Source organism: Sus scrofa, chromosome 3 (genome assembly GCF_000003025.6).
Source record: "Sus scrofa isolate TJ Tabasco breed Duroc chromosome 3, Sscrofa11.1, whole genome shotgun sequence".
Classification (NCBI taxonomy): Eukaryota; Metazoa; Chordata; class Mammalia; order Artiodactyla; family Suidae; genus Sus; species Sus scrofa.
Genome location: NC_010445.4, coordinates 5,022,818 through 5,048,838, shown reverse-complemented (window position 1 = coordinate 5,048,838; position 26,021 = coordinate 5,022,818). Strand labels below are relative to the sequence as shown.

General features: G+C 45.6%; 1 long non-coding RNA gene across 4 annotated transcripts in view; it reads left to right on the top strand.

The window, feature by feature from the left end:
- USP42 overlaps positions 512-26,021 on the top strand; it is a 45,922-nt gene continuing 20,412 nt past the window's right edge. For 2 of the 4 annotated variants that reach the window (XR_002342221.1, XR_002342219.1), the window contains exons 1-7: positions 512-658; positions 4,755-5,004; positions 8,017-8,217; positions 19,047-19,157; positions 22,351-22,453; positions 23,331-23,398; positions 24,383-24,453. This is a non-coding gene — a long non-coding RNA (ubiquitin specific peptidase 42). The other 2 variants (XR_002342220.1, XR_002342222.1) reach the window with 2 other exon arrangements.

Here is a 26,021-nt window from a genome sequence, read left to right as displayed (position 1 = left end):
TTAAAACTCGCTTCCAATGGCGCAGTGAGTGAAGTCCGAGGGCGCGCTAGCGCAGCGCTGGGTCCGGCGTTCTCAAATGCCGGGTCGCTAGGCCGAGGGACGTCTCCCGGAGCCGCGTCCGTTGGGAGCACCCAGGTGTCCCACGTGGGCAGTTCACCCGCGCGGGCCCGGCCGAGCGCGGAAGCAGCGGCGTCGTCTCGGCCCTCCCGCGTCTCCTCCGGCCCCGCGGCAGCGGAGCGCCGCGCCGTCTGCTGCCTCCCGCCGCTCGGGAAGGACCTCACCGGCCCGCGCCGCGCGGCTCGGCTCCGCCAATCAGCGCGCTCCTTCCGCGGCCGGCCGGCGCTCCAGTGACGCGCGCGCCAGCCTGCGCCCGCGGCGCTTTGGCGACGGCCCCTCCCGCGCCCGCCCGGCCCGTTAGCTGCGCGCCGCGCCTCTTGTGCGACGGCCCCTGGGCGGCGGCGCGTGCGGGCGCGGCCTTGGCGCGCCCCCTGGCGGCCCGGCGGGGATCTGCGGGCGCGGCGCTGACCCGGAGGCGGCGGCGGCGGTGCCCGGATGGAGGCACGTCATTGTCCCCCGCCGGGCGGCTGGGCTGTGTGCGGCGGCGGTGGCGGCGGCGGCGGCGGCCGAGGGGGATGGAGCGAGCGCCGAGCCGGGTCAGGTAAGCTCCCGCCTCCTTCCCGCCCGCCGCTGGCCGGCGTGGGGCCCGCGCGGCGCCCCGCTCGCTTCGGCCGCAGCTGGCCCGGCCGCCTCTCAGCCGGCGCGGCCCGCCGGGGGCTGGCGCGGCCCCTCGCCCGCCGCCCCCTCCGCAGCGGCGGGCCGCCCGGGACCCCGCCGCGCCGGTGGCAGCGCCGCCCCCGCCGGCCGGGCCAGGCCGCTGGGGAGGGGGCGGCGGCCGCGGCGGCGGCGGGGCGCCCGGCGAGCGGGGCTGCGCGGGGAGGCCGGACCCCCCTGGTTGCCATGGACACTGCCCTCCCGCCCCCGCCGGGCCCAGCCCGCCCCCTCGGCCCGTGGGTCGGGCCCGGCGGGCGGCTCCGGGGCGGCCAGGCCGGCACGGGGCGGCCAGGGGTGGGCGTGTGCCGGCCGCCGACCGCGGAGCCCGGCGTCCCCGGGCCGCCCGCCGCCCCCCGCGTGGCTGCCACCTCCCGCCCCGGGGCGCCGCTCGGAGCCGGGGGCTCGCCTCCCCGACCCCCCAGAGAGACAAAGTTTCCCACCCGGATGCCCGCCGGCCCGCCCGCGGTGCCGGTGCCCCCGCGCGGGGCCGTCCCCCCGGCTCCTCCGCGGAGTGTCCGAGTTCCCCACGCCGGCCGCCGGGCGGAGCGGGCACCCTCGGGGGGAGCGAAGGGGCGGGCCGGGTGGCCCGGCGGCGCGTCCCCCAGAGCTGCGCTGCCCTGGTCCTGTTCTTTATTTTCGGGGCAGGGGGAGCCAACTTACCTGGCGGGGGTTGGGGGGAGAGGGAGATGAGTTTCAGATGTGAGAGGTGAAGGTTTGACGGGACAGAAGTTTTACAGTCTAGGACTTTAACCTCGCTATAATGAATGCAATTGAGATTACTTTTGTTGAATAGCTCTTTTATATTCAGGGAAGCCTTAGGGCTTACTTGTTTGTAGGCGCACACGTTGGTTATTTAAAGTAAATACGCTCAAATAACAGTAAAACTGCTTGAAAAACTAGTTAACGCCTCTTTTCCGAGGTAGCAGCAGTATTTTGGGTTCTTAGCCGTTTTAGTGGCGTCTCAAATTTTAGTTGTACGTTTTAAACGTAATTCTACTCTTTCGACTTGATTATTCATTCAAAGTGCTTAGGTGATATGAATAATCGTTTTCACTTGTTTGTTTTTATTTAGGGTCAGTTTCACTTTCTTTTCTGTATCATTGAATTAACTCTACAGAGCTTGGTTGGTAAAAGTTTAAAGGTAATTGATTTGTTTACGTGAAAATAATTAAAATCCACGTTGGGTCTTTTTAAACCTCCGGAATGGAAATGCATCGTGAATGTGGATTACATTGTCTATTAAGAAGAGTGTAACAGTTTCTTTTTCTGTGTATTGATATTAGTACTGCAATGTATGTGAAATGCCACAATGTTTAAATAGTTTTAAAACAAGAGAGAAGCATGCATTCTAGCGTTTGGCCACCACAAGGGAGAGATACCATGAAAGGACAGAATTATAAGATTTTCACATAAAACACTGAACAAGTATACTTAAAGGACGCACATGTGAAGTCGATTAGTCGCATTCCTTCGCACACATCCTACCTTGATTCTTTTTAAGAAATTGCTTTTAAAGTGTAGTTGATTTACAGTGTGGTGCCAGTTCATCCATCCTTGATTCTTGCGCTCAGTTTTTTGCAAACATGCTTTTGTAACTTTTTGTATATCCATCATCAGAAGATAATGAGAGACATTTAAACTTTTCATTGAAGTAGTTACTTAAAAAGTCCTGCGGTTCCTAACAGTCATGTTTAGTGACTTTACTGAGAGTCAAGAATTTGTAACCGTCTGAATCCTGAGCCCCACACAACGTTGTTAGGCTTCCAGAAAGGTTTTCTCCCTAGCAGATGGAGTTTAGTTTAATACCTGATGGTTTCGGGGGGAAGAGTTCATTGGCTGAATACATAGGAAGAAGAATGGATGGTTTTGGTTTTTCCAAATTATCGTACTTGATAGATTGTTATTGATGACTGTTTTGTATGTTTTTCTAATTTTTTTTTGAAGTTTCATAGTTGGGTCCCCCCCCCTCCCCAAAGGCACCTGGAGCAAGTAAAATGGTTGTATTTGGTCATTTGTTAATGATTGCTCTGAAGAGATGTTTGTCCCAGAAAATCAAGGTTTTTGCTATTTAACATTATTATAAAGAAGGCTAGATTAATCTTTCCTTCTTACTGTTTTGGCTTTGTTCTTCCTTTTCCTCCTCCTCTCCCTCTTCCTGTCTTGTTTTCTTACTCTTGTCTCCACCCTGTTTCATAATTTCTTTTGACTGTTAGCTGAGGAAAGTGTAAACTTTATTTGGATAATATGGCTTAAGCTTTCTTCCTGAATAAAAGTTTTAATTACTTAGATTGACCTAAATTTCTACTTAAGATTCTAAAAAATTTTGTAGTGCTTTTGTGGGAGTGGGGGGGGATCATCTTGCATTAATTTAAAATCACCACCACATCGAAGCTGTTAAGAAACCTTTACTGTGGGTAGACAGTACATCCTAATATTTATTGAGGTGGCCGATACATGGGTATTTATTTTACCGTATTGAATATTTTTTTAAAAACAAGTTTGAAAGGCTGTTCCTCCTTCTTCATTTTTAAGGATTAAATGAGATACTTATACAAAACAGCCCAAACTGATGCCAAAAGCAGGCACTAGTTCCTTCCTGTCTTGAGAATTCATTCATTTGTTCCACACGTGCATGCACGGCTTTCCTCGTGCCGTGTCAGGGCATGTAAACAAGAACGTGGTGGAGAGAAGCGGGCCGACCAGCTGTGCAGTAAGTGCCCAAGTGCCGCCGTAGAAATGAGCCCCGGCTGCCTGGCCTGCCCTGGGTGCTTACAGGAGAGGGGCTAAGCCAGTCTTGGGGGAGGGGGTTGTCAGGGAAAGCGTGTGTCCCAGAGGAATTGAGTTCTGTCCGGAGAAGTGGAGCGTGAACTGGCTGGAGGTGGAAGAGACTTAGGTGAAAAAGAACAGCATGTGCGGAGCCCGGCAAGAGCAGGCAAGAAAGGAACGTGCCTGGAGAGGCTCCTGGGGCCGACTTCGAAGTCCAGGTTCAGGATGTTGTGCTGGGGCCTCGGGCACACCCGAAAGGTTATCTGCAGAGGAGTGGTGTACTAGATTTGGTTGTTGCTGGGCTATTTCGGAAACATTCTTAAAATGCCGTGTGGAGGAGGTTGGTCGGACCAGAAGGAACCCTAGCTGGGAATGTTGGACTTGCTGCCTGTTACTAGTTGCTGGTTGATTTGAGTTATAGTTGCTCCATTTCATAGACCATGTGATTTTGTCCAATCTCTCATGGGTCATTATGAAAATTAAGTAAGTTAATGTCTGTTCAGTGACTAAAACACTGCCCAGCCCGTAGAAAATGCTCAATTAGTGGTAGCCCAGATTTGAATAGGGTTCAGAGAGAAGATTATAATTAAGAACTTTTAAAACATATTTGTGTTCAAGTTTGATGTCACCCATGCCTTATGGGCTTCATTTTAAAAAGTCTTATATTCCAAACCTCTTCAGCAAAATGTGTATTTCGAAGGTGAGACCCCCATATATTAAACAAAAGTAGTGTATTTCAAACAGTGTCATTTTGGACTTTTAAGTGAAAAATTAAAGCTAGATTTTCTTTTCATGTAGTTGATACTTCTCCGTGAGGAGTTATATATGAATTGAAAATTGAGCCAAATGTATTACTGCATTTCACATTTTAGGTTTAAGCAATAGAGAGAAAAATATAGGTATTTTGTAAATGTATAGAATTGGAAATTGAGGTACCTGACTATTAAGTGAAAGATCAGATTTTTAGAGGGCATGAAATAGGATGATAAGATACGTCCTTGAAGAGTTTGTAATTAAAAATTATTGGCATGTTCAGATTGGCACGGCGGTAAATATCCCAAGGAAGTTACTGAAAAATGCTGTTGCTTTTATGTTGAGGTGATTTGTTGGAAAATTACCTCAGCCACTTTTAATTATTTTCCAAGATCCAGTGGCAGAATAAGTACCTTGCCTTTTCTCACCTTATGAAACGAATGTGTGCTTTTCATCTTTTACAGAGTTGAACAATGACCATAGTTGACAAAGCTTCTGAATCTTCAGACCCATCAACCTATCAGAATCAGCCTGGCAGCTCTGAGGCAGTCTCACCTGGAGACATGGATGCAGGTTCTGCCAGCTGGGGTGCTGTGTCTTCGTTAAATGATGTTTCAAATCACACGCTTTCTTTAGGACCAGTACCTGGTGCTGTAGTTTATTCAAGTTCAACTGTTCCTGAAAAATCAAAGCCATCACCACAAAAGGATCAAGGTACTACTTTTTAAAAGACAGAATCACTAAGAAACTCCCGTGTAACTGCTGTCAGTGGTTGAGAGTTTCAGAGAGGGGCTTATTGTGCAAGATACGTTGCCACCTCAGTGGCCAGCAGAGTTCCATTGTTTGAACGGCTTCATTTTCCTCTGCTGATGATGCAGGATTAACATATGTATCACAATAGGGTAAGATTTCTTTGTAGTTACTATGAATTTACTTGTAGTTTCTTTCTTTGCTCTTTCTTTTTTTTTTTTTGGCCGAGGTGTACAGTGGCTTGATGTGGGGTCTCAATTCCCAGACCAGTGATTGGATCCGGGCTGCAGCGGTGAAAGCGCCGGGTCCTAACCGCTGGACCACCAGAGAACTCTCCCATAGCTGTAGTTTCTTTAATTCCTAATTTTTTGAAGGACAAACTTTCTATTGGTGAGACTTGAGATGGGCAAGCATTTCATTAATTGATCAATTAACTATAGTTGCCCAAGTAAATGACTACCTTTTAAAAACTTGAAGGATATTTTAAGAAATGGTTGCCTTTGGACACGTGGGCGCTACCCAACTTTGTCTTTTGTTTGTGTGTTCTTTTGCCAGTTAAAATCATTTGTAGTAATAAAGCTCTTTGAAAGAGAGCAGATCACATAAATGTTACATTTGTTAAAACAATATAAATGTGATTACATTTGTTAAAACTCCTCCAGGTCAGTAAGGCATTGATACTTTAGTTGGTACTCATAAGACTTTTGGATTTGGAAGCTTGCAAGTCCTAAGAAAAGAGTTTAGTTCCTACTCAGAACATGGTATGCCTTAAAATAATTTGGCCCTTATGTTGTCTTAAGTCCTCTTAGTAAGTGTGACATTATGCTGTGGGGGTGGGTGGTATGATTTGTTGAAGGTGTTTTGGTGGGGGGAAGTATATTTCACAAATAAACTCCAATTTAACTGAATGCTATACAAAGAGATTTAAAGACCTTTATAAGCAAGACTTTGCCGCAGGATATCTTCTCACAGACTCTGCCACCCGCCTCCTGCCCCCTTGCTGCGGCTCCTGTCTCCTTTGGCATTTAGCTTGCATCACCCCACCGGCCCTTTTTTAGGCCCTTGGTGTACACTCTTAAGATTCCTTTCTTTGGAGTTCCTGTTGTGGCACAGTGGAAACACACCTGTCTAGGAACCATGAGGTTGTGGGTTCGATCCCTGGTGTCGCTCAGTGGGTTAAGGATCCAGCATTGCTGTGGCTGTGGTGTAGACTGGCAGCTGTAGCTCTGATTAGACCCCTTAGCCTGGGAACCTCCATATGTCGAGGGTGGGGCAAAATTGGAAAAAAAAAAAAAGATTCCTTTCTCTTCCTAAGTTTGCTCTCCATTCTTCACCAAGCTGAAGGCTGCCTTTTTTGCATACTAAAACACTAATATCTCTGTTAAAATGGAGAACCTTCTTTTGGGCATTTCAATCTTTCTTTTCTTTTTTTTTTTTTTTTTTTCTTTTTAGGGCCGCCCACATGGCATATGGAGGTTCCCAGGCTAAGGGGTCTAATCGGAGCTATAGCTGCTGGCCTGCACCACAGCCACAGCAATGCCAGATACTATAGAATTGGAGCTATAGCTACTGACCTGCACCACAGCCACAGCAACGAGGGACCTGAGCCGTGCCTGCTACCTACACCACAGCTCACAGCTACACCAGATCTTTAACCCACTGAGCAAGGCCAAGGTTCGAACTTGCGTCCTCATGGGGCATCTCAATCTTTGATAGCACCAAGGAACTTGCAAACTTTTGGGGAAAAAAAAAAAAGTCTTGCTATGAATGATTGTCACCTTTTCTAAGTAAGTTGTTTTTAAGCCTCACCTGAATTTTATTAGCATAATTGTGGTTGGCATTCTGTTTATAAGTCTTAAAAATAGGTAAAAACATTCTTAGTCCATGTGCAGTGTACCTGTGAGTGTGTGTAGTGGTGCCCACCAGTCTGTTTCTTTACTGGTGAACCTGGGATGACATGACTCCCAGCCTTCAGAATGGAGCTTATCTGCCAGCTGGTAAGAACTCAGTGCGTGAGGTGAAGGTGAGGATGCCCGTGCTGGCAGGGGTACAGAATAGGACCGTCCATAACGGTGAGTTCCAGAGGATGGATTTTGCTGCACTTTCTATTGATTATGGCGTAGTTTATTTATTTTAAAAAAAATTATCTATTTTTTAAGGACCGCACGTGAAGCATATGGAAGTTCCCAGACGAGTTGAATCGAGTCTACAGCTGCCAGCCCACACCACAGCCATGCCAGAGCCAAGGCACGTCTTTGACCTAGCCTGCAGCTTGTGACAGTGCTGGATCCTTAACCCACTGAGCGAGGCCAAGGATCGAACCCACATCCTCATACATACTAGTCAGGTTCCTAACCTGACTGAGCCACAGCTGGAACTCCCTAAAACTTTAAATGGGAAATTTTAAGTAGATATAAAAGAGAGGATAATTCTGATTGTAAAAAAGTCTCAGGTACAGCTTCGATGTGTACCACCTCACGGCCGTCTGGACTCACTCGTCTCCCCACTCCCCATCATTTTAAAGCAAATATCGGAGTTTATATTTTATCTATAAATATTTTATGTCTAAATAATTATTTTCTAAAAATTAAAATGTCTTTATACTTAAAATACAGTCAATGTTTAGATTGCCCTGGTTGTCATATAATTTAACAGTTGGCTGTTGAAATAACCTCCAAACAAGGTCTACACTTTGCATTTGGTGGATTGTCGTCTAAGTTTGTTTGTTTGTTTTTTAATCTATTAAGTGCTCCCTCCACCCCCCTTTTTGTCCTTGCAGTTTATTTGTCAAGGAAACCAAATCATTTAAAGTCTCCCACATTCTGGGGTCTTTCTTTTAAAATGTCGCTTTCCCCTCTGTATTTCTGGTTAGCTGGAAGTAAAAATCTCGATCAGATTCAGATTTGATGTGTTGCTATTGGTTTAGCTTTCGAAGTGTGCAAAGATTTCTTCTAAAACACGTGTTTATTTTTCTAGCTCTAGGTGATGGCATTGCTCCTCCACAGAAAGTTCTTTTTCCATCTGAGAAGATTTGTCTTAAGTGGCAGCAAACTCATAGAGTAGGAGCTGGGCTCCAGAATCTGGGCAATACCTGTTTTGCCAACGCAGCACTGCAGTGTTTAACATACACGCCACCTCTCGCCAATTACATGCTATCACACGAACACTCCAAGACATGTAAGTGTTCTGTGTTATGCTGTGTGTGTACTTTTGTTTTTCTCCTGGGAAATGAAAGTGAAGAATTAAGCCAAGAATTTTATCATCACTTACAAGTTGATTTCTTCTTTAGGAAACCGCGAAGGAAGACTCTTAAAGATTTGCATTCAGGTTGCATAAAAAACATTTTGCGCGTAGTTTGACCTGGGAAATTATTTTAAAAGAGGCATATTTTACCAGCATTTGGCCTTTCTGAACCCCCTGCTGGCTTTCCACACTTGCTCAAAAATGTGGCATGTCTACGGCCACCACCTTGGAACAAGCAGAGTTAAGAATCCCACTTCTGGCTTCCATTCTGTGGCGGGAGGCTTGATTCATTTATAGGCTTTAAGTCTTAGTGGAGAAGAATCTCTTGACACTGCCCTTAACCTCCGGGAAATTCATACGGGACTTTTCCTTTAGCATGTGAGAGCTCAGTTTTCAGCCTAAAGGGCAGGTTTAGGCATTGGTTAAAAACATGTTTATGTCTTTAATGAGGTGAGAGCCAACTCTGGTTGACGAGAGAAATTCAAAATTTAGAACATGTGTTTTTTGAAGTTCTGACCTTCTGCATATATTGTAAATACCCTTAACCCTTTGTAAATGAGATCTCCCTGTTCTTTGATCTACATTAATATATGTGTGTGTGTTCAGGTGCTAATTCTTTATTATTAGGGTGCAAAAAAAAAAAAAAGCCCCTTGGTTTCTTTTTGAAAACTACTTAATGGAGAGTTTAGACTAGTTCTTTTAAAAAAACTTTTTTCCTGCCACCAAAGAGCAAAACAGTGCTTGTGAAGATTTTGGAAAGTACAGAAAAATTTAAAGAAATCAAAGGAAAATCACCTAGAGTCTCCCCACTTAGAGATACGCCTCATGCTGGTGGCTTTAAATCCTAGAATGAAGAGTGATTGTCCTCATGTTCTTCTTTCTGAGTCCATAAGCCATTCCCCACAGACAGCTTTCCTCTCGCTTTTGCACTTAATCAAAGCAGGGTGGGGAGGAAGTCCCGGCAGTGGCACCTGCACAGCGGGAGAGAGGGCAGAGACAAAGGCGCAGATGCTCTGCGTGTCCAGGGTTAGGTCTCTGTCGTTTGTGTTATTGGTTGTTTCCTCGTTGTCTCTGATTTCCCAGCTTTATTGCAGTATTATTGATAAATGATAAATTTAACACATTTAAAATACGCAGTTTGGAGTTCCCGTCGTGGCGCAGTGGTTAACGAATCCGACTAGGAACCATGAGGTTGCGGGTTCGGTCCCTGCCCTTGCTCAGTGGGTTAACGATCCGGCGTTGCCGTGAGCTGTGGTGTAGGTTGCAGACGCGGCTCGGATCCTGCATTGCTGTGGCTCTAGCGTAGGCCGTTGGCTACAGCTCCGATTCAACCCCTAGCCTGGGAACCTCCATATGCCGCGGGAGTGGCCCAAGAAATAGCAACAACAACAACAACAAAAAAAAGACAAAAAAAAAAAATAAATAAAATAAAATAAAATACGCAGTTTGATGCCTTGACCTTTGTATGCCCCCGCGAAACAGTCGTCCCATTAACATATTCATCACCCAGCGCCCCTTTTAATCAGACCCCTCCAGCTCTTCCTGTCCCTCAGCCCCTCTACCCCAGGCAACCACCGACACGCTTTCGCTTCACCATAGAGTAGTCTGTATTTTCTAGACTGTCATGTAAGTGCGATTACACAGTACACATATATGTTTTTTCTCCTGTACAGCATGGTGACCCAGTTACACATGCATGTATACATTCTTTTTTCTAACATTGAGCATTCCACCGTAAGTGACTAGACAGAGTTCCCAGTGCTACACAGCAGGATCCCACTGCTAGTCCATCTCGAAGGCTACATTCTGCATCTATTTACCCCAAGCTCCCACTCCCGCTCCCTCCCACTCGCTCCTCTTCCCCCTTGGCAACCACAAGTCTATTTTCCAAGTCCATGATTTTCTTTTCTTTGGAAAGGTTCCTTTGTGCCGTACATTAGATTCCAGATATAAGTGATATCATATGGTATTTGTCTTTCTCTTTCTGACTTACTTCACTCAGTGTGAGTCTCTAGTTCCATCCATGGTGCTGCAAATGGCATTATTTTGTTCTTCTTTATGGCCGAATAGTGTTCCATTGTGTATGTATACTACATCTTCCTAATCCAGTCATCCATCAGTGGACATTTGGGTTGATTCCATGGCTTGGCTATTGTGAATAGTGCTGCAGTACACAGTATATATTTTTATATTGCTTGGTTTCCTTCACCCAGCACAGTTGTTTAAACATTATTCCATGATGTTGCATGTATCAATAGTTGATTCTTATTGCTGAGTAGTGTTCCATTGTGTGAATGGATGTACCACAGTTTACTTGTTTCTCCATTCACCCACTGCTGGGCATTTGGGTCGTTTCCCGTTTTGGGCCATCGCAGATGAAACTACTGTGAAGTCTCTGTAAGGACATGTTTGCGTTTCTCATGGGTAGATCTCTAGGAGAGGGATGGCCTGGGCCTATAGTATGTGTGTTTAAGAAACTTTCAAACTGTCTCCCAAAAGGATTGTCATGTTTTACGTTCTCATTCTCAGTGAATGGAAGTTCCATTCGCTCCATGTCTCCCTGATACTTGGTGTGGTCAGTCTTTCCAATTTTAGCCACCCTAATAGGTGTGTAGTGTCATAGTGTCCTACTGTGGTTGTAATTTGCATTCCCCTGATTAATAATGATAACCATCTTTCCATAGGGTTATCTGCCACCTGTGTATTTGCTTTGCTCACAAGCCTGCTCATATCTTTTGCCAGATTTAGGGCTGCATTCACAGCATATGGAAGTTCCCAGGCTAGGGGTCGAATTGGAGCTGTAGCTGCCGGCCTACACCACAGCCACAGCAACGCCAGATCCTTAACCCACTGAGCAAGGCCAGGGATGGAACCCATGTCTTTATGGATACTAGTCAGGTTTGTTACTGTTGCACCACCATGGGAACTCCTCTTTTGCCTGACCGAAAATTGGGTAGTTTCCGTATCATCGAGTTTTGAGAGTTCTTTTTGTATTCTGGATAGAAGTCTTTCATCAGCTAAGTAATTTGCAAGTATTGGTTCCCAGTCTGGAGAAAATAGTCTCTTCATATGGTCTTTCAATAAGCATGTTTTTAGTTTTTTGGTCTTTTGGTCTAATCGGAGCTGTAGCTGCTGGCCTACACCACAGCCACAGGAGCGCAGGATCTGAGCCAAGTCTGCGACCTACAGCACAGCTCATGGCAGTGCCGGAGCCTTAACCCACTGAGCGAGGCCAGAGATTGAACCCGCAACCTCATGGTTCCTAGTCTGATTTGTTTCTGCTGTGCCACAATGGGAACTCCTACCTCTCCATTTATTTAGAGTCTCTCTAATGCTTCATAGCAGTGATTGCATTGTTTTCAGTATACAAGTATAATGTGCATATTTTTATCTCATTTATCCCTAAGTATTTCACATTTTTGAAAGCTATTATAAATGGTAATTTTTTGTTGTTGTCATCTTTTAAGGGCCGCACGGCATATGGAGATTCTGAGGCTAGGAGTCAAATCAGAGCTACAGCCAGCAGCCTACACCACAGCCACAGCAGCACAGGCTCTAAGCTGTGTCTGTAACCTACACCACAGCAATGCCGGATCCTTAACCCACTGAGCAAGGCCAGGAATCAAACCCGAGTCCTCACGGATGTTAGTTGGGTTGGTTCACCGCTGAGTCACGTCAGGAACTCCTAAATGGTAATATTTTTTGAATTTCAATTAGATTGTTTGTTGCTCGACTATAGAAATGCATTTGATTTCTGTATATTGATCTTGTATCCTACAACTTTGTTAAACTCATTATTACTTCCAGTAGTGTTTTTAAAAGAGATTCCTTAAGATTTTGTATGAAGCAGTTCCCGTTGTGGCGCAGTGGTTAACGAATCCGACTAGGAACCATGAGGTTGCGGGTTCGGTCCCTGCCCTTGCTCAGTGGGTTAACGATCTGGCGTTGCCGTGAGCTGTGGTGTGGATCGCAGACGCGGCTCGGATCTCGCGTTGCTGTGGCTCTGGCGTAGGCCGGTGGCTACAGCTCCGATTAGACCCCTAGCCTGGGGACCTCCATGTGCCGTGGGAGCGGCCCAAGAAATAGCAACAACAACAACAACAACAAAAATTTTGTATGAAGACAGTCATGTGATCTGTGAATAGGAAAATGCCACCTCTTCATTTTCATTCTGTGTACTCTCTCTTTCTCACTCGCTGTAAGGCACTGGCCGGGTCCTCCATTTCAGCGTTGAGTAGATGTGATGCGAGCAGAGACCCATGTTCTTCCTTCTCGACCTGAGGGGAAAGCACTTGGTCTTTCGCCTTCAAGATGATGTCAGCTCTAGATGTTTCGCATCTGCCCTTGACCGCAGTCAATAAGCGTTGGCTTGACTGCTAAGCCAAACTTTCATTCCTGAGATGAACCCTGCCTGATCGGTCTTGATGTATTTTCTTTTCCATGTATCCTTAGATTTGCTAAAGATGTTTTAACTTTATATTCACGAGGGATATTAGTCTATAATGGTTTCTCATAATGCCTTTGTCTGGTTTTGACATCGTGGAGTATGTTGAAATATGCTCTTCTATTTCTTGGAAGAGTTTGGGCAGAATTGGTGTTATTTCTCCTTAAATGTTTGGTAGATTTCAGCAGTGAAGCTGTCTGGGCTTTTGAATTTTCCTATGGGTGGGTTTGTCTGTTTGTTTTCTTTTTAGGGCCACACCTGAGGCATTTGGAAGTTTCGGGCTAGGGGTTGAATCGGAGCTAAAGCTGTGGTCCTACGCCACAGCCAGAGCAACCTTGGGATCTGAGCTGCGTCTGCAACCTATACTACAGCTCACAGCAATGCCGGAGCCTTTAACCCACTGAACGAGGCCAGGAATCAAACCCGCATCATGGGTCCTGGTTGAGTTCTTCTCTTTTTTTTTTTTCTTGTCTTTTTAGGGCCGCACCCACGGCATATGGAGGCTCCCAGGCTAGGGGTCAAATTGGATCTGTAGCTGCAGGCCTACACCACAGCTACAGCAGCACGGGATCTGAGCCACATCTGCAACCTACACCACAGCTCACGGCAATGCTGGATCCCTAACCCACTGAGTAAGGACAGGGATCGAACCCAGGTCCTCTTAGATGCTAGTCGGGTTTGTTAACCACTGAGCCATAATGGGAACTCCCTAGTTGGGTTCTTTTTTTTTTTTTTTTTTTTTTTTTTTTTGTCTTTTTTGTCTTTTTGCTATTTCTTGGGCCGCTCCTGTGGCATATGGAGGTTCCCAGGCTAGGGGTCCAGTCGGAGCTGTAGCCACCGGCCTACGCCAGAGCCACAGCAACACGGGATCCGAGCCGCATCTGCAACCTACACCACAACTCACGGCAATGCAGGATCCTTAACCCACTGAGCAAGGGCAGGGACCGAACCTGCAACCTCATGGTTCCTAGTCGGATTCGTTAACCACTGAGCCATGACGGGAACGCCTGTATTTTCTTTTTTAAGGAATTTGCCTTAGTTGTTGAAAGCGTTGATGTAAAATTGTTCGTAATTTTTTTTTTTTTTTTTTTTTTGCTGTGCCCACAGCATGTGGAAGTTCCCGGGCCAGACATCAAACCCCCACCACAGCAGCAGCCTGAACCACAACAGCGACAATGCTGGATCCTTAACCTGCTGTGCCACCAGGGAACTCCACTATAATGATTTTCTTTGTTTCACTTCTGATGTTAATTGTGTCTCTTTTTTCTCCGATCAGTCTGACTAGAGCTTTATTCATCCTACTGATCTTCTCCTGGCTTCCTTCCTCTCTTTCCTATTTCACTTACGTTTGTTATTATTTTTATTATTCCTTTCTCTTGCTTACTTTGGATTTTATGTGCTGTGTTCTAGTTTCTTAAGGTGGAAACTTAAGATGGTCCTTTGATTGGAAATCTTTCTTCTTTTCGAATGAGTGTTTAATGCTATTAATTTCCTTTTAAGTGCTGTTTTAGTTGCATCCCAAACATTTTGATATGTCATATATTTTTATTCAGTTCAGAATGCTTTCTAATTATCCTTGTGATTAGTTAGAGGTGTGTAGGTTAGTTGCTAAACGTTTGGGGATTTTTCGGAAATTGTCATGTTACCGATGACTAATTTAATTCCGTTGTGGTCAGGGAAGATACTTGTATTGTGTGAATCCTTTGAAACTTGAGACTTATTTTATCTGCCAGAACGTGGTCTAGCTTGTTGAATAGTCCATGTGTTTATTTTATTTTATTTTTGTTTATTTATTGTCTCTTTATGGCCACACCTGTGGCACACGGAAGTTCCCAGGTCAGGGTCAAATTGGAGCTGCACCCAGGGCCTATGTCACAGCCACGGCAACACCAGATCCAAGTTGCATCTGCCATGTACATCACAGCTCATGGAAAAGCCAGATCCTTAACCCCTTCACCGAGGCCAGGGATTGAACTTGCGTCCTCATCGGTACTAGCCAGATTCATTTCTGCTGAGTCACAAAGGAAACTCCCCTCCATGTATTCTTTTATTAGTTTGTTTTTTGTCTTTTTAGGGCTACTCCTGTGGCATATGGAGGTTCCCAGGCTAGGGTACAGTCGGGAGCTGTCGATGCTGACCTACACCACAGCCACAGCGATTCAGGATCCAAGCCGAGTCTGCGACCTACACCATAGCCTACAGCAACGCTGGATCCCCGACCCCCTGAGCGAGGCAGGGATCAAACCCATATTCTCATGGATACGAGTTGGATTTGTTTCTGCTGCACCATGAGGGGAACTCCCTGTATCTTTTATTTTTTTATTTTTTTGTCTTTTTGCCATTTCTTGGGCCACTCCCGTGGATATGGAGGTTCCCAGGCTAGGGGTCGAATTGGAGTCGTAGCCACTGGCCTACGCCAGAGCCACAGCAACACGGGATCCGAGCTGCATCTTCGACCTACGCCACAGCTCACGGCAACGCTGGATCCTTAACCCACTGAGCAAGACCAGGGATTGAACCCGAAACCTCATGGTTCCTAGTTGGATTCGTTAACTGCTGTGCCACGATGGGAACTCCCCTTGTATCTTTTATTTCTTTGTTGAGTCTTTCTTTTCTTTTTACCCTTTTTTTAGGGCCACACCTGCGGCATATGGAAGTTTCCAGACTAGGGGCCAAATCGGAGCTGTAGCTGCCAGCCTGCACCACAGGTACTCCGGATCCCAACTGTGTCTTTGACCTACAGTGCAGCTCAAGGCAACACCAGATCCTTAACCCACTGAGCAAGGCTGGGGATCGAACCCTAATCTCATGGATGCTAGTCAGGTTCTTAACCTCCTGAGCCACAATGGGAACTCCCTTTTCTATATGTTTTTTATTGTTGCTAATGTTTTCATAACTAGAGGCCTTCTTATCATAGCTACTTAAATCCTTTTGTTAGATAATTCTAACGTTCTGTTATCTTAGTGTGGGCATCAATTCATTCATTATCTTTTTTTTTTTTGTCTTTTTTTTTTGTTGTTGTTGTTGCTATTTCTTGGGCCGCTCCCGCGGCATATGGAGGTTCCCAGGCTAGGGGTTGAATCGGAGCTGTAGCCACCGGCCTACGCCAGAGCCACAGCAACGCAGGATCCGAGCCGCGTCTGCAACCTACACCGCAGCTCAGGGCAACGCCGGATCGTTAACCCACTGAGCAAGGGCAGGGACCGAACCTGCAACCTCATGGTTCCTAGTCGGATTCGTTAACCACTGCGTCAGGACGGGAACTCCATTCATTGTCTTTTTTCACTCAGTTTGAGAAATTCTTGGTTTGTTAGCATGATAAGTGATTTTTGCTTGAACGTTTTTGTGTCATGTTATAAGATATTGGGTCTTACCTGATGTGTGTTCTACCCGGCTTTTTCTGACAGCATTCTGGCAAAGGGAGTGATACTGGGTGGAGGTAGAGGTGCAGGTTCCTCACTCAGGCTCTGTTGACAGTTAAGGGGGGACTGGAGCTCCGTGCTCCCGCTGGGTGGGAGTGAGCGTCCCTGCTCCCCACTGACACTGCAGTGGCTCTTTACCACCGAGTGCTGGCGAAGGTCCCGATTCTGACCCTCCTCGGCGGGGGGTTGGAGGCCTGCTTCCTCCCTTCACCTCTTCCTGCCTTTGCGCCCTCCTTCTCTGCCTCTTTCCTTCTTCCGTCCGTCCGTCCTTCCGGTGTTGCTGCACAGCGTTGCAGGGCGTAGATGTCGAGACTGTGCTCTCACAGCTTCTCTCCGTCTCTTTGGATGATCCGGTATCGCGTCTACTCCCAGGGTTGTGACGCCGCGTCCTTGCAGCGTGTTTGGTGCACCGCCGTGTGTATCTCCTCGTCTCCTGCCCTAAACGGCTCTTCCCTCCTCTCTCTCCCCTTGGGGGACCAATAATTTATCCTCTGTATCTGTGAGTGCGTTCCTTTTTGTCATGTTCACTGCCTTGCTGCATTTTTTTAGATTTCGCATCAGGCAGTGTTTGATTTACTTGACGTAACATAACGTGCAGGGCTGTCTCCTGATGACTGGGTTTGGGGGCCGAAGTCCGGACTTTGCCCATTTGTTCCTCACGGACACTGTGGGATGAGGTGTGGTCTTTTTCACTCGGTGCGGGTGGAAGTTTCCATTCCTGCTGTTCCTTGTACACGCTGCACTAGCGGGTCGGTTGGGATGCTTCGTGACAGCCTGGGAGATGGACCGAGAGGCTCCTTACTGGGCTTTTGCCGCCGTGGGCAGGGGTGGGCGCCTCAGTTTTTCTGTGGCATTTGACTCGGGTGAAACAGTGTTTGTCTGCACGTTTTCTGCCTTGCGAGGCTGCCCTTTTCCTGGTCCTCTGGCCCGAGAAAGCAGGCTTTCGTTGCGGCTTTGTTCCCTCCATTTGTTGGTGTGTCCAGGTTGCTCACCTCTTCAGCTCCACGTCTGAAATAGATGTGGCACAAAGAAAACCCAGGGAACACACTGCCATGTCGTCCCTTGGCTTCTGAATTTGCTGGCTGTTCTTTGTCCCTCTACTTTTCACAGCTTTCTTGTGTTCGCTTTATATATAATGTCCAGGATTTTTCTGTTGTGCGTGTGGGAGGAATAGGGAAGCGTAGCATCTCCGCGATGAAACACACACCAAGCGGAAGAAAGACCAGACTCCCTCACTGTAAAGTCCCCGGCGTGCTCTCCCTTTGTAGACGGACGCTGCGTCTTACGGTGCTTGGTCTTTGCCTTCACCTTCAGATTCCAGTTACATGGATGTTAGGGACAAAGCGAAGTAGTCCCGGAGCTCACGGATAGGCTTTCGTTGTTGTTGTTCTGTTGCTGTTTTTTTTTAGGTCCGTTTGTGTGTGTGTTTTTCATTCTAGATAACTTCTGTGGCTAAGTTTTCCAGTCCACTAATCTTTTCGTCTTTTATTTCTAATTTAGTATTTATTCTGCCTGGTATGTGTTTCATCTTGGAGATCTTGCTTCTCATTTCTGAAGTAGATTTGACTCTACTTCCATCTTTCTCCTTCGTATGCGCTTGCTCTTTTCTGTCTCCCCGAACATAAGAGAGTGTGTGTGTGTGTATATAAATGTCTTTTTTTTTTTTTTTTTTTTTTTTTTGGCTACACCTGCAGCATGTGGAAGTTCCCGGGCCAGGGATTGAACTCACGCCACAGCAGTGACCTGAGCCATAGCCTTACCGTGCTGGATCCTTAACCTACTGCATCACAAGGGAACACCATGCTGTAATGTATTTTTTAATGTCTTTGTTTTTTGAGTCTAATGTCTGTGTTATTTCTGGGTTTGTTTCTCTTCATTTGCTCTTTATTGGTCATTTCTGCATGCCTTGTACGCTTTGATTAGAATTTCATGTTGTTGGGTGCTGGGTTTTCTTTTTATTCCTACAAATGTTTTTGAATTTTATTCTGGGACACTGTTAAATTAATTGGAAATAGTTTGGGCCTTTGGAGGCTTTTAAAGCTTCATTAGGCAAGGATCTGTGCAGCCTTTAGTTTTAGGCAGCGTGTCATGTCTTGTGTGGTTCACATTTGGGAGCAGGTGATTTTCGATTGTGGGGACTGTCGTGTGCTTTCTTTAGGATGTCGAGCAGACCTTGTGGCCCTACCCACTGGATGCCAGTAGCACCATGAAGTCGTGAGCTAGGAGTGGTTTTCCTATTTTTTCAAATCGTAGAAGAAGAATATGCAGTAGAGATCACTCTAGGTAGCCAACAAAGCCAGAACATATATTTAAATTGTTTTTATTATTGCTTATTTTGTTTTTCAGCTGCACCTGCAGCACGTGGAAGTTCCCAAGCCAGGGACTGAACCCACACCACAGCGGTGACAACACCACATCCTTGACTACTAGACCACCAGGGAACTCCAAAGCCAGACTATTTAAAAAGAGATTTTGAACGTCTCGTACAGGAGACAGTCTTTTACTGTTTGAGACAAATGTAGTATGAGGAGAAAAATTCTTATTTTAGACATATAGACAATAGTTAAGAGCACAGGGTTTGAAATTAGAAAGGTATGATTTGAATACCTTTTGGAAAGGTATAATTATGTGTCTGCCCCTTAATAACTGCTTGATACTAGGCAAGTTTTTAACTCTCTGAGCCTCAGTTTCTTTTCTTGTGAAATAGAAGCAATATATACTTAGCACTTTGGTTCAATAGAAAATTAAATGAAAATGAGTAAAAGTGTATAGCTCAATACATGACACACAGAAGCTCTTACTCTTATTTTAGGATGTGGCCCTTACTTATAATACCCCTTAATGTGTATACTGTCATTTTTTGCTGATTTGGAGGCTTCTCATCTGTTATCTTTCAGGTCATGCAGAAGGATTTTGTATGATGTGTACCATGCAAGCACATATCACCCAGGCACTCAGCAATCCTGGGGATGTCATTAAACCGATGTTTGTCATTAATGAGATGCGGCGTAAGTATCTTCTATAGCAGTTTTTGTTGGTATTTGTTAGCTAACTGGTCTGACCGACCTCACTGGTGTGTGGTGAGCTCCTTGTGTGTTACATCAAACGAACATTTTATCGTATATGAATGCACCTTTAATGAATGACAAATTTTTAGCAAACCGCTTACCACATAAACACATTTTGAAACCTAAAGCAAGATGATAATATAGTAAAGATGGTATTTATTTATTTTTTTATTATTTTATTTTATTTTTTTGTCTTTTTGCCTTTTCTAGGGTTGCTCTCGTGGCATGTTGGAGGTTCCCAGGCTAGGGGTCTAATTGGAGCTGTAGCTGCTGGCCTGTGCCACAGCAACGCGGGATCCGAGCCACGTCTGCAACCTACACCACAGCTCACGGCAACGCCGGATCCTTAACCTACTGAGCAAGGCCCGGGATCGAACCTGCAACCTCATGGTTCCTAGTTGGATTCGTTAACCACTGAGCCACAACGGGAACTCCTAAAGATGGTATTTAGTTTAATATAAACAAAATTTTTAAACAGCTCAATTTTTTTTTTTTTGGCCACACTTATGGCATATGGACAGTCCCAGGCCGAGGGATCGAATCTGAGCCGCAGCTGCAACCTACACCACAGCTGTGGCAACAGCAGGTCCTTAACCCACTGTGCCACCATGGGAACTCCTATAGATTCAATTTGTTAATTAAATCATTGATAAGTTTTCCAGTGTTTTCCTAGATATTTGGATTTTTATGCTGAGTAATACTAACTCTGGTATTATCCCACAGGTTTTTAAAAATAGTTTTCAATAAGTTTTAATTAAATGAATGGGTATTATACTATACTATACGAAGTGATAGGAATTATCAAAATGGTTAATATACTCTTAAATAAAGTTTTATACTTATAACTTACGCATAAATTTTGCCTTTTTTTTTCTTTTTCTTTTCTTTTTTTTTTTTTTTTTTTTAATGGCCAGACCTGCAGTATAGAGAAGTTCCCAGGCTAGGGGTCGAATCAGAGCTGTAGCTGCCGGCCTAAACCACAGCTATAGGAACACAGGATCTAAGCCAAGTCTGCAACCTACACCACAGCTCATGGCAACACCGGATCCTTAACCCACTGAGTGAGGCCAGGGATCGAACCTACGTCCTCATGAATGCTAGTCAGATTCATTTCCGCTAAGCCACGACTGTAACTCCTCCGTCCTCACCTTTTCTCTTTAATTTTTTTTTTCTTTTTGGCTCTGTCCATGGTGTCCTGGGCCAGGTATCGAACCCAAGCCACAGCACTGACCTGAGCCTCTGCAGTGGCAACACCAGATCCTTAACCTGCTGCACCACAAAGGAACTCTACAAAAACCTCACTCTTAATCTGATTCTAGCTGGGTAAATTATACTGGTAGATAATTACACAGTGACAATCTATAATCCTTTTGCCTAAAAAGCTCCTAAAGATTAAGAGGTGTTATATTGGCCCTTTGTATTATTAACAGTCCAGAGAAATCAGTGCAGAAAATTTTTAAACATTGTCGGATCCTGACAAAATTTTAGTCAGTGGTGATTTTGTTTGTTATATGTTTATATTATGTATTACACACACACAGCAGGCATGATTAATATTTTTAAACCTAGTCTTTAAGAGAATGTCATTGGTTGGAATTTTCTTTTCCTTTTTCTTTTTTTGCTTTTTAGGTCCATACCCATGGCATGTGGAAGTTCCCAGGCTAGGGGTCTCATTGGAGCTACAGCTGCTGGCCTACGACAGAGCCACAGCAGTGCAGGATCTGAGCCACATCTACGACCCACAGTACAGCTCATGGCAACAGCAGATCCTTAACCCACTGAGTGAGGCCAGGGATTGAGCCCGCATCCTCATGGATCCTAGTCAGATTCATTACCACTGAGCCACAAAGGAACTCCCTGTTGGAGTTTTCTTATGGGTTAAGGATGCAGCATTCTCACTGCAGGGGCTTAGGTCACTGCAGCAGGGGTTTGTGGCCCAGGAGGTCCTGTTGGGGCTCAGTGAGTCAAGAACCTGACATAATGTCTCTGAGGATACAGGTTGGATCCCTGGCCAAGCTCAGTGAGTTAAGGATCCAGCATTGTCACAAGCTAGGGCCTAGGTCGCAGCTACAGGTTGGGTCTGGCATTGCTGTGGCTGCAGCGTAGGTCGGCGGCTGCAGCTCGGATTCGACCCCTAGCCTAGGAACTTCGATATGTCGCAGGGTTGACTATTAAACAAACAGAGAATGTCGTTGTTGTGTATATGTACATGCGTGAAAATAACACTCCACCCCATCCCCAACTCCAAATACATGTATGATTCAATAACGACATTGTCCTTTTCGTAGGTCAGAACTGGTGGAATATTGGGACTTGCGTATGATTCAAGTTAATATATATTTATATATCTGCATACGTATAAGATTCTCTGTATATTCTTTATACTTTTGTGTTGTTTTTCATCATCATGTAATTTTGTGTCAGTTGGAAATAGGACTGAGGCGTTCTTGTTGTGGCTCAGCAGTTAACGAACCTGACTGGCATCCATGAGGATGCATGTTCGATCCCTGGCCTCGCTCTGTGGGTTAAGGATCCAGTGTGGCCGTGAGCCGTGGTGTAGGTCACAGTCGTGGCTTGGATCCAGCGTGGCTGTGGCTGGGGTGTAGGCTGGCAGCTGTAGCACCGATTAGACCCCTAGCCTGGGAACTTCCATATGCCTCAGGCGCAGCCCTAAAAAAAAAGAAAGAAAAGGGGAACTGAGCTGTCACCGTGCCATCGAGACTCTATTCTGTAGGTTTGGGGGTAGACTTTAGGTAAGTTCACACGTTGATGTTGCACGTGGATTCTCTGGGAGGTCTCAGCACCAAATATAAGGTGTGTGCACTCACATGATATTTGGGACAAGTTTTTGAGACGGTGCAGCCAAGGTTGAGTCTATTCAAGTGTACTTTTACTGCAGGAGACACAGCGTCTCTGGGCGCTCCGGAACGCCTCGTCCACGTGAGCTTCCAAGGGTCTCAAGGGCCTGGTCCTCGCTGTTCTCGGGGGGAGCGTGTGAATGCTGTTTCTTCATAAAATAATTATCAGGTGTTTTGAAACCAGCATATTGCCATCAGATAAAACTTGGGCGGGGAGTGCAGCCCGGGCATATCCTATGTGGTGATACAGCTTTGTCTTTCCTCGAACTTTGTAGGTATCGCCAGGCACTTCCGCTTTGGAAACCAAGAAGATGCCCATGAATTCCTTCAGTACACTGTTGATGCTATGCAGAAAGCGTGCTTGAACGGCAGCAATAAGTAAGTACAGCACAGCGTCGGTCCCTCCGCCCGCCCGCCCGCCCCTCGCCCGAGCTCCGTCGCACCTTTCTCACGTGGGTGTGCCGAGCTCTCTGTCTGCTCCACCTTTGACGGCGCACTGCCTTGTCCACAAGCGATTTGCATTATTTCCAAACGGTTGAAAATTTAAAAGGTGGCTTACTATAATAATTTAGATTTAATTATAAATGTCAGGAAATGAATATTGGTCCTGCCATTATTTTAATGTCTGCCTCCCTCTGCAGATGAAAACTAACCGCTTCTCCTTGGTGTGCAGACGTTTTCTCGGTTCATCTCTAGCCTTCAAAATCTGTATTTGTTCCCTGTATCTTTCGCACTCTGGTCGGTTACCAATTTCTGCAGTTTCTCCTTTAAAGTCTAAGTTTGGGCTCAAGAGGAAGATTGGAGAAACCATTAGATACCAAGTCCTAACCCACTTGTTGTTGCCTGAATAGCCCTTCCATTCCCGCTGCTGCCAGCACGGGCTCGGCCAGGCTGTCGTCGTCTGGCTGGTGGGCTGCAGAACAGAGCGTGCTCTGGTCCCTGCCTTCTCCGGGGTCCTCATGCCCTGTATGACAGCTCTGCTTAAGGCAGTTTCCTCTTGCGACTTGCTTCAGGGCCACATTCATGCCGTAATTGCAAAGTCCCTCTTAATACAATCGTACCTCTTTTCCTGTCTCACCCCAGACCCTCTCTGTGTGTGGTCAGGCAAGGCTGTTTCCCGGCTACCACACATACTGCGGGGCTCCCCTGTTTGAGTTCTGGTCCTTTTATAGATATGCATGCTTTTAAAATCTGGTCATGGCATTTGTAATCTTTGTAGAACTCTTAGCTCATTTTACTGTTTGACTTTTTTCAGATTAGACAGACATACCCAGGCTACCACACTCGTTTGTCAGATATTTGGAGGATACCTAAGATCTAGAGGTAAACTTTTGTTTAAAAGTTGATCTGATACAGCATGTTGTTTAAAAAATGCCAGCAGTTCGAAAGCGTTAATCATGGAAGCGTGTCTCCCTTCCGCCCAGTCTCCCCTCCCCCATCCTTGGAGGCAGCCCCTCTCCCAGTGTGTGGTTTATCTTGCTAGTAGTTGTCTAGGCATGAACAGACTGGAGCATATTAGGTACATTCCTTTGACGTTTCTTTTCACATTGGAAACCTTCTTACATTTCAGTACACGCAGGTCTAACATAGTTTTTCAGGGTTGCATAGTATTCCATTTATTTTAGTTCCCTATCAATGGATATTTAGGTTGTTTCTAATTTTTGTCGCTGTTATTACCATCAGTGCTTCATTGAACATCCTTGGATGTGCATGCCTTTATGTCCATGTACAAGTGTCCATACGTAGGATAAATTGTTACAATTTCCTTATCAGAGGATGCGTGTGTTTTAAATTTTGATTCTCAGAGTTCCCTTTGTGGCTCAGCAGTAACGAACCTACTAGTATCCATGAGGATGCAGGTTCGACCCCTAGCCCCACTCCGTAGGTTAAGGATCCAGCATTGTGTTGGCCTGTAGGTCACAGACAGGGGTCAGATCTGGCATTGCCATGACTGTGGCCTAAGCCGGCCATTGCAGCTCCAGTTTGACCCCTACCCTGGGAACGTCCATATGCCATGGGAGCGGCCCTAAAAGAAAAAAAAAAAAAAAAAGATTGGATTCTCCCTTTTTCTTTCAAGAGGTAGTACCAGTTTACACCTCCAACCAGCAGTGTGTGTGGACCAAGTTAGTGACTCTCACTGTGTACCATTAACTTTTTTCCCCCAATCTATTAGAAGAAACAAGTCCACTGTGTTAATTTTTTACCATGTGGTAGTATTTCTGTTCTGTCATTTCAGTAGTTGGTGCTGCCGTGATAATTATCCTTCGCATAATTTTGCTTATACTTTGCATTTTATTTCTATTTCAGTCAAATGTTTAAATTGCAAAGGTGTTTCAGATACTTTTGATCCATATCTCGATATAACATTGGAAATTAAGGTAAGTTTAATAATGTTTGTGGGTGTTGGTTAAGATAAAAAAAAAAAAATCAGGAGCTCCTTGGTGGCTTAGCAGGGTAGGGATCCAGCGTTGTCATTACTGTGGCTCAGGTTGCTGCTCTGGCACGGGTTGGATCCGTGGAACTTCCGCATGCTGTCAGTGTGGCCAAAAAAAAAAAAAAAAAAAAAAATCAGTCATACTTTATGTAACTTTATGTATTTATATTTCACTTATAATTTAGTTTATTTATTTTTCGTCTTTTTAGGGCTGCACCCAAGGCATATGGAGGTTCCCAGGCTAGGGGCTGAATCGGAGCTGTAGCCACCGACCTACGCCATAGGCACAGCAACGCCAAATCTGAGTCACGTCTGCGACCTTATACAGTATCTCACAGCAACGCTGGATCCTTAACCCACTGAGTGAGGTCAGGGATCAAACCTGAAACCTCATGGTTTCTAGTCGGATTCGTTTCCGCTGCACCATGATGGGAACTCCTTCATTTATAATTTAGACTAAAACTGTTGGAGAATATGAATAGAAAAACTTCACATACTAAGACTTTAGAGGACATTATTTAAGCTTTGTATTAAGCATCATAAAAACTTACAACATTGAATAATTTTATTACCCTTTGAGTTTTCACTTAATAAAAACCAGATTCTGATGCCTATATTAGCCAAATTATTCTTTTTTTTTTTTTTTGTCTTTTGTCTTTTGTGTTTTTAGGGCTGTACCGGCAGGCAGCACATGGAGGTTCCCAGGCTAGGGGTCCAGTCGAAGCCACAGCTGCCAGCCTACATCACAGCCACAGCAACTCGGGATCTGAGCCTTGTCTGCGACTACACCACACAGTTCACAACAACGCTGGATCCCTAACCCACTGAGCGAGGCCAGGGATCGAACCCAAAACCTCATGGTTCCTAGTTGGATTTGTTTCTGCTCTGCCACAGTGGGAACTCCTAGAGGGTTGTTATTCTTTAGAAACTGTTTGCTTCTGCATTTTCTAAACTTCTGGTTTTTTGTTGTTCTTAAGCTTTTGTTTTCCTGAGTACAAGCATAATACATGCTGATGAGAAAAGTTAGAAATAGTGCAGAGATATGTAAGACCCAGCCCCTCAGAATGAACTCTTGATAAGAGTTTGATGTAAACTGTCCCAGAGCACTTACTTACTGTTTATAGGAATGGGATTACACCTTTGGTCTATTTGGCCACTTGCTGTGTCCATTTCGTTTTGCCTGGGCTTCCTTCTGTGTATGGAGATCCTCTCTGGTAGATGCTTGGCTTGTTTCCACTTTTATGCTATTTAAATAATGCTGCAGCAAGCAACCTCTTCACGTATTTATGTTAACTTTAATCTGTTCTTTTTTGGAGTTCCTGTCCTGGCTCAGTGGTAATGAACCTGACTAGTATCCAGGTTTGATCTCTGGCCTTGTTCAGTTGGTTAAGGATCTGGCGTTGCTATGAGCTGCTGTGGCGTAGGTCACAGAAGTGGCTCAGATCTGGCGTTGCTGTGGCTGTGGTGTAGGCTGGCAGCTGTAGCTCTGATTCTGCCGCTAGCCTGGGAACT